The sequence below is a fragment of the Triticum urartu genome, chromosome 3A (genome assembly GCF_056163025.1).
Source record: "Triticum urartu cultivar PI428250 chromosome 3A, HENAU_Tu73, whole genome shotgun sequence".
NCBI lineage: Eukaryota > Viridiplantae > Streptophyta > Magnoliopsida > Poales > Poaceae > Triticum > Triticum urartu.
The window spans coordinates 432,758,624-432,767,123 of NC_141875.1; positions in this window are offsets into that span (position 1 = coordinate 432,758,624).

Sequence of the window (8,500 nt, forward strand, 5' to 3'; positions counted from 1 at the left end):
TTTTCTCTATAGAGAAGGACCAATTTGGAAACTCATGATGACGTAACATGTGCTAATACCTCTGCTATCTTCAAGAATGCTTGGTGGCAGTATCGGAATTACCTGAAGAAAATGTACTTCACCGGCAAAGAAACTCATCAAATTCCCTTACGTTCTCCTGAGACACATTTACTGGACGATGACTGGGAACGCCTTGTTCTGCACTGGTCCCGAACCAAGAATGTGGTAAGGTCTATGAGCTCATTTTCTATTTTTAAGTACTATGTTCTTGCGTCTTACTGTACTTTGTTCATGTAGAACAAGTGCCTAAACCTGAAGAAAATCTGTTCTAATTTAAGATTCCATTGCTATCATAGTTCAAAAAAGCGCTAGGCGTTAATTGTGCGTTTTGCCACCGCCTTGCGCTTTACTAACCAAAGCGCATGCTTATGCGCAGTTATGCACAAATTAAGCGTAGTTATGCGCAATGCGTTTCGCCAACGCCTAGAGCCTAGGCGTGCTTAAGCGCTCGCTTAGGCGCGCCTTTTTTAACTATGATTGCTATCGTGCATACTGCTTTGCTCTTGTATCACTGTATTTACTCATACAAACTTATTTTTAAATTGAAGGATCCAATCGAAACTCCAATGGCACAGCAGGTATGTTCACGCATGTTTCCTTAACAGGCTTGCTCTTATCAATAGCTCTGTTGATTTCAATTTCAGTTGTGTATACAGTTGACTTCTCATATCATGCACATTACTAGCATCACAACACAGCCAATAGTGTTGTTGTACACGTAGACCCGTGGTACCCACCTAAAATCTTGTTGTGCCGTGTAGTTTCCCACGCTTTGTATTTTTTCACTGCTGCTTTGTCTTGAACTGATATGATTTGAATTGTGTCTCTATTTTGATTTGGCAAGACAATGCAGTTACCATAGGACATAGATATATGTTTGTTTGATGCTTTTATTATGTACTAGTACTTGGCAATAGAAGACTTGGTAGTTTAATCCTATCCACCTTACTAATGAACTGGTTCACCAAAATGAGTTTCATATACTAGTACATGCTAAACCTATTATGTGTCTGCTTGTTTCTTCTTTTAGAATGCTGACAGAATATTGGGGAAGAGTGCCTTATTAAGCAATGGTAAAGGAAGTAATGTAGATAAGGTTCAGGATAGTGACACATCCTTGTTGGTCTCCAGCAAAGCTGATAAAACAGCTAAGGAAGACTATCTCGAAGACAGTGAGACAACCCCAAAGTCCTATCTTGGTTTAGTGTTTGAGTTACTGGCCACTACCGCTTGCACAAGCTATTCAAACTCACTATCTGAATCGGTTCGGTTTCTTGAGTCTCAACTACAAGCTAAAAGACATCGATCGGCTGTGCTGCGACAAGAAGCGGAAGGACTGCGGAAGTCCCTGGAGCATTCAGATGCATACTTTCTGGTGCAACAGCAAGCGTTGGAGGATTTTAGCGCCAAATAGGACAAAGCTAATAAGCTTGCTAAGCTTATTGCCAGCATGGTGGATACCACGTTTCTTGAGCTCTTCTGAAGTTGCTTCAGTTATGCTCTTGTTTTGCTGCCGCGTTTATTTGCACTCATGGCCAATTTTGACGGCCAGTGTATGTAATATGTTGCTTTGTTCCCTATATTTGCACTGGTGGCGAACTTTGATGCCCAGTGGATGTAATATGTGTAATAGCGGTAATAGGCTAGCGTTAATTGCTTGCTTATTTATTTCCTTATTGTCTTGTTTAGTTGTTTGCTTGTAGTCACTGCAATTCTTTTTCTGTGTTTTTCTAGTGGCCACAATAACCTATTTTTGGAAACTAGGCCAAAATAATCATGGAAACACACGGACTGTTGTAACCATGGGCCTCCTGCGGGCCGTATGATCCATGGGCCTTCTACGGGCCGTAGGATCCATTGGCCTTCTATACGGGCCGTAGGATCCATGGGCCTTTTACGGGCTGTAGGATCCATGGGCCTTCTACGGGGCGTATCACCATTTCACCAATCATGGGCCATACTATTCATGGACAATAACGGGCCGTTAATAGGCCGTATTTGATAACTCTATGAAAACATCCCTATAGGTTTTTTTGACATGAAAACGGCCCAACGTATTAACGGGCCACAAACGGGCCGACTGTAACCATGGGCTGAATTTTGCGCACAAGCAGAAAATGACAGTAACAGGCCGTAAGTAATCGAATGCTGGAAATGAGCCCAAGAATAAATGGGCCCTGAGAAGGCCGAAAGATAACATGGGCTGGAAACGGCCCAACAGAATAATGGGCCGTTAATGGGTATAAAGTGATACACTGTTCATTACGGGCCAGTTTTACCACGGGCCATTAAGGGGCCGAGGGTTACTAAGGGCCTCATATGGGCTGAAAGACGTCATGGGCCGGAAGTTAAAACGGGCTAGAATTATATTGGACGGCCCAGATGACGCTACTGGGCCTAATTCAGATAGGCCGTAAACGGGCCCTGGGATAGCAGGCTGTAAATGGGCTATATGTGAACAGGCCATTAACAGGCTTGCCGTGGGCCGGCCCGCCACCTTTTGACCAAGTCAAACGGGCCGGCCTTTTCACAGGAATGGGCCTATGTTTGGCCGTGCCACGTGTCGACGTATCATAGACGCTTTGAATCCAATGAGTGGATGACATCTGTCCTAACGGTGAGCCGACACGTGTTTCCTCCAGCCAATGATGATTTTACATGTGGAAATCCCCATTGGTCGGGGCTGTTAACGGGTTATCGGATCCAAAACCGGACCCGATAGCTTAACGACGTTCCGTTACGGTGGATGCCACGTGTCGGTCACCCTTGATGAAAGCACTTCTGTGACACGCGATTTATCATCATGGAAGTAGACACTTCCATGATGATAATTTTGGTAATGTCATGGAACACTTCTACGACATCACAGGTATGACTATCTTGATTCTGTCATAAATTTTTCATGAATGTACATGCATGACAGAAAACGTGACCTACTGTGACAAACACGTATCATCACGGAAGTGTATTTTTTTGTAGTGTTAAAGTCGGAGAATATGTTCTTTTTTACAACTCTCCTTTCAAATTCTTTGCAGGAAAACTCCTCTCAAAATGGGAAGGCCCCTATGTTATCGAGGAGGTTTATCGGTCTGGAGCCATCAAAATAAATAATTTTGAAGGTACTAACCCGAAGGTTGCCAATGGGCAACGAATAAAGCATTATATCTCAGGTACACCTATGAATGTTGAAAGTAATATTATTCAAACTTTGACACCGGAAGAACACATAAAAGAGTCCTTCCGGAACACTTCAGAATCGTGAAAATAAGGAGGTACATGATACGGTAAGTAAACGGACTCCGAAAAATCCACAAAAATATTTTTTATCAGTTTTGGAATATTTAAAAATTTAGGAAATAAAGAAATTTCTAGGAAGCGTCCCCTGGTGGGCACAAGACACTAGGGCGCGCCAGGCCTAGTGCGCCCAGGTGGGTTGTGCTCACCCGGGACACCTTCCGGACTCCGTTTTTCTATTGTATGCTTGTCCTCCAAGATAAAAAAATCTATATATACTTCCCGAACCTGTTAATCACCGTATCACGGAGAAATCCACTGTTCTCTTTTCTTGCTGTTTTCTAACAGATTCAGCTGGACCAACGTCATGTCTTCCTTACCTTTCTATAACGGAGAAGAAGACACAAGGGTGGTTCAGGAGGATCTAAGGAGAGATGAAGCTGGAGAGGCTGCTATGGAGGAAGAGGACGGAAATCCTTTTGGGGTTCACTCTCTGGCCTCTGAGAGAGGCACACTAGCTGGCATCTCCACTCACCCCAATCCTCATCAAGCCCTTCGGGAGATTCAAGGCTTGAAGGATCTACTCATGGTTATATTGGAGAATACTACATCATCACCACCATCATCTTCTTCACCACCAAAGGAGAATTGAGTATCGGGTATGGGCACTCCCCTTGGCTTCCGCCAAGCTTGGGGGAGGTGCCCCGGTATCGTATCATCCCACTATCTTTTTACCTTCACTTATTTTAGTTTGATGTTTTGCTTAGAAGAATAAAAGTGTAGTTCGATCCTTTCTTCTTTGAGATTTTGCTTAGTGATCTATCCTTGTAATCGTGTGCAAGTTATATAATAAAGTTTAGATTGAGTTTTTGCGTTCTTTACTTTCATGTTGCAATTAAAGAAAAGAAATAAGAAAAGAAATAATGAAAAAGATCATATACTAATCCTATGGTAGGTGAGGACACCACATAAGGAAAAGTATAAGTAGCAATTTTTATTAGAGATTGACAAACCTAGCATTAGTCAATGATGCAACTCATGAAAGAATTAATAAGGGAAGAGAATATTCACATATAAATATACTATCCTAGTAATCTTTTGTGATTGTGAGCCCTCATCAAAATATTATATGCCAAAATTGTTGAAGTTGGACAAGGAAAACAACTTAATGGTTTATGTTTGTTTATATTCACATAGAAGTCATATTGTCATGGATCCTTTAACATGTGGTGCTTTCCCCCTATCTTTCCTAGCCAAAAATTCCGCACTAAGTAGAGATACTACTTGTGCATCCAAAAACCCTTAAACCTAAATCTTATTTTCAAGTGTCCACCATACCTACCTGGGATTGAGCAAGATCCCTCAAGTAAGTTGTCATCGGTGCAAAAGGGCAATAAAAATTGCTTCTAAAAATGTGATATCATTTAGTGCAAGAGAAAATTGAGCGTTGCACGAACTTGTGATGGTGAAAAATAAAAGCGACAGACTGCATAATAAAGGTCACTATCACAAGGGGCAATGCAACGTGACGTTCTTTTGCACTAAGGGGTTGAGCATACAGACAAATAAGCGCATGGCAACCTCTACTTCCATCTGCGAAGGGCTTATCTTTTACTTTTATGTATTTACTTTTATGCAAAGAGTCAAAGTTTTCCTTCTATTCCTTTTTATTTTTCTCCTTTGGCAAGCATCATGTGGTGAGGAAAGATCTAGGCACATATGTCCAGTTGAATATAGATAGCATGAGTTATTATTGTTGACATCACCCTTGAGGTGAATACGTTGGGAGGCAAAACTATAAGCCCCTATCTTTCTTTGTGTCCGGTTGAAACGTTTTGCTCATGTGTACGCAGTGAGTGTTATCAATCATAGAAGACTATATGATGGTTGACTATGTGGACTTGCCTAAAGGCTCCGATACGTGACCCTTCCTGGAAAGATGATGAATTGTAGTTGCAAAGTTGACTGAGAACATAGTTTGTTGGTTTTTAATATAGTTTTTGCTTTATACTTCAATTGTGTGATGAATTGTTACTTATTCATGAGAAGTATATGATAAAAGCTGTATGATAAAAGTCTTATTTCAGTTTTGTCATTGTTATAATAATCAAGATGATGCTTCTATGTCCGTATTTTGTTTTTATCGATACCTCTCTCTCAAAGCACGTGGACATGTTTTTCGATTTTGGTTTTCGCTTGAGGACAAGCGAGGTCTAAGTTTGGGGGAGTTGATACGTTCATTTTGCATCATGTTTTATTACTGTTATTTATGATGTTTTTATCCATAATAATGCTTTTTGGAGTAATTCTGATGCCTTTTCTCTCATAATATGCAAGGTATACCCAAAGAGGGAGAATTCTGGCATCTGGAAATCTGGACCTGGAAAAGCTACATCAGGCTACCTATTCTGCACAACTCCAAACAAGCTAAAACTTCACGAGAATTTTAGTGGAATATTTGAGGAATATTGGAGCAAATTGAAGGAAATATGCCCTAGAGGCAATAATAAAGTTATTATTTATTTCCTTATATCATGATAAATGTTTATTATTCATGCTAGAATTGTATTAACCGGAAACATAATACATGTGTGAATACATAGACAAACAGAGTGTCACTAGTATGCCTCTACTTGACTAGCTCATTAATCAAAGATGGTTATGTTTCCTAACCATGAACAAAGAGTTGTTATTTGATTAACGGGATCACATCATTAGGTGAATGATCTGATTGACATGACCCATTCCATTAGCTTAGCACCCGATCGTTTAGTATGTTGCTATTGCTTTCTTCATAACTTATACATGTTCCTATGACTATGAGATTATGCAACTCCCATTTACCAGAGGAACACTTTGTGTGCTACCAAACGTCACAACGTAACTGGGTGATTATAAAGGAGCTCTACAGGTGTCTCCAAAGGTATATGTTGGGTTGGCATATTTCGAGATTAGGATTTGTCACTCCGATTGTCGGAGAGGTATCTCTGGGCCCTCTCGGTAATGCACATCACTTAAGCCTTGCAAGCATTACAACTAATGAGTTAGTTGCGGGATGATGTATTACAGAACGAGTAAAGAGACTTACCGGTAACGAGATTGAACTAGGTATTGGAATACCGACGATCGAATCTCGGGCAAGTAACTTACCGATGACAAAGGGAACAACGTATGTTGTTATGCGGTCTGACCGATAAAGATCTTCGTAGAATATGTAGGAGCCAATATGAGCATCCAGGTTCCGCTATTGGTTATTGACCGGAGACATGTCTCGGTCATGTCTACATTGTTCTCGAACCCGTAGGGTCCGCACGCTTAAGGTTACGATGACAGTTATATTATGAGTTTATGCATTTTGATGTACCGAAGTTTGTTCGGAGTCCCGGATGTGATCACGGACATGACAAGGAGTCTCGAAATGGTCGAGACATAAAGATTGATATATTGGAAGCCTATGTGTGGAGATCGGAAGTGTTCCGGGTGAAATCGGGATTTTACCGGAGTACCGGGAGGTTACCGAAACCCCCCGGGAGCTATATGGGCCCTAGTGGACCTTAATGGAAAAGAGAAGGGGCAGCCCTAGATGGGCCGCGCGCCCCTCCCCTCCCTTGGTCCGAATAGGACAAGGAGAGGGGGCCGGCCCCCCTCTCTCTTTTCCCCCCTCCGCGAATCCTATTCCAACTAGGATTGGGGGGGAATCCTACTCCCAGAGGGAGTAGGACTCTCCTGGCGCGCCTCTCCTAGGCCGGCCGCACCCCCCCTTTAGTCCTTTATATACGGAGGCAGGGGCACCCCAGAAACACACAAGTTGATCCACGTGATTTATTCTTAGCCGTGTGCGGCGCCCCAGCCACCATAGTCCTCGATAATATTGTAGCGGTGCTTAGGCGAAGACCTGCAGTAGTAGTACATCAAGATCTTCACCACGCCGTCATGCTGACGGAACTCTTCCCCGACACTTTGCTGGATCGGAGTCCGGGGATCGTCATCGAGCTGAACATGTGCTAAAACTCGGAGGTGCCGTAGTTTCGGTGCTTGATCGGTCGGGCCGTGAAGACGTACGACTACATCAACCAAACGCTTCCGTTGTCGATCTACAAGGGTACGTAGATCACACTCTCCCCTCTCGTTGCTATGCATCACCATGATCTTGTGTGTGCGTAGGAAATTTTTGAAATTACTATGTTCCCCAACGGTGGTATCAGAGCCTAGGTTTTATATGTTGATGTTATATGCACGAGTAGAACACAAGTGAGTTGTGGGCGATATAAGTCATATTGCTTACCAGCATGTCATACTTTGGTTCGGCGGTATTGTTGGACGAAGCGGCCCGGACCGACATTACGCGTACGCTTACGCGAGACCGGTTCTCCCGACGTGCCTTGCACATAGGTGGCTTGCGGGTGACAGTTTCTCCAACTTTAGTTGAACCGAGTGTGGCTACGCCCGGTCCTTGTGAAGGTTAAAACATCACCAACTTGACAAACTATCGTTGTGGTTTTGATGCGTAGGTAAGATTGGTTCTTGCTTAAGCCCATAGCAGCCACGTAAAACATGCAACAACAAAGTAGAGGACGTCTAACTTGTTTTTGCAGGGCATGTTGTGATGTGATATGGTCAAGACATGATGCTAAATTTTATTGTATGAGATGATCATGTTTTGTAACCGAGTTATCGGCAACTGGCAGGAGCCATATGGTTGTCGCTTTATTGTATGCAATGCAATCGCGATGTAATGCTTTACTTTATCACTAAGCGGTAGCGATAGTCGTGGAAGCATAAGATTGGCGAGACGACAATGATGCTACGATGGAGATCAAGGTGTCGCGCCGGTGACGATGGTGATCATGACGGTGCTTCGGAGATGGAGATCACAAGCACAAGATGATGATGGCCATATCATATCACTTATATTGATTTCATGTGATGTTTATCTTTTATGCATCTTATCTTGCTTTGATTGACGGTAGCATTATAAGATGATCTCTCACTAATTATCAAGAAGTGTTCTCCCTGAGTATGCACCGTTGCGAAAGTTCTTCGTGCTGAGACACCACATGATGATCGGGTGTGATAGGCTCTACGTTCAAATACAACGGGTGCAAAACAGTTGCACACGCGGAATATTCAGGTTATACTTGACGAGCCAAGCATATACAGATATGGCCTCGGAACACGGAGACCGAAAGGTCGAGCGTGAATCATA